Below are 874 nucleotides of genomic sequence, written 5' to 3' on the forward strand. Positions count from 1 at the left end.
AAAAATATACAAATAGATAACCATAAGCGAGGAAAGAACTTTACTGACGAAATGAACTCGTTTTTCAAGCGGAGGCGACAATGGCACATGCTACGCCTCGACGATAAAAATCGAATACTGACTCATTTGAAGATGAAGTGCACTTGACCAATCCGATGGAAATCAACTTCATTTTACGTTGGAGAAACCGATTTATATATTTCGGGTATGATAAACTTCACTGGGACTACCACAAATGAGTGCCATAATAAACTCTGCTTTGAATGGTCAAGCGTGATAGCGAAGAGATTCTCACCGTATTCATGAGCCGTGAGGCGAAGTCGAACAACTCGAAATGAGGGAGAAATGAGGGAGAACAACAAGATGTAATGCAGACTCCTAGGCATTGTCTATCGGAAACCAAAGCGAAAGCCCTTGAAAAGGTTGAGCAGTGATGTGATTTGGCGCTTTCCTTTTCCCACCATTTTCAAGGCCAAAAAAATGGGATTTCATGACATGGACCCATTTGAAGTGAGCGGTGGGGGGTAATAGGGAAGTTAAACACTAACGGAAGGGGTTGTCAGGGGTGTGTAAAAAGTAGGAGGGGTTTTTGGGAAGTTTTGGAAAAATTACGAGGGGTGAGCAGTAATTTTTCCCTAATAATAATAATGTGCATTAAAAGCAGGTTAGTGAGCATTAATATTGTAATGAGGAAATTATAGCTCAAAAGAAAAAAGAAAAAGGCTTTCTTCAAAATAAAATTTTAGTTAAAATAAAAACAAGAACAACAAATGTAATAGATAAAACAAGAAAAAGGCCTTTATTAATTTAAAAGAAAAAAGAAAAGAACTTCAAAAAGTTTGTACCTTTAAAATTTAGTTAACTATTTAATCAA

Source organism: Dioscorea cayenensis, chromosome 9 (assembly GCF_009730915.1).
Source record: "Dioscorea cayenensis subsp. rotundata cultivar TDr96_F1 chromosome 9, TDr96_F1_v2_PseudoChromosome.rev07_lg8_w22 25.fasta, whole genome shotgun sequence".
Classification (NCBI taxonomy): domain Eukaryota; kingdom Viridiplantae; phylum Streptophyta; class Magnoliopsida; order Dioscoreales; family Dioscoreaceae; genus Dioscorea; species Dioscorea cayenensis.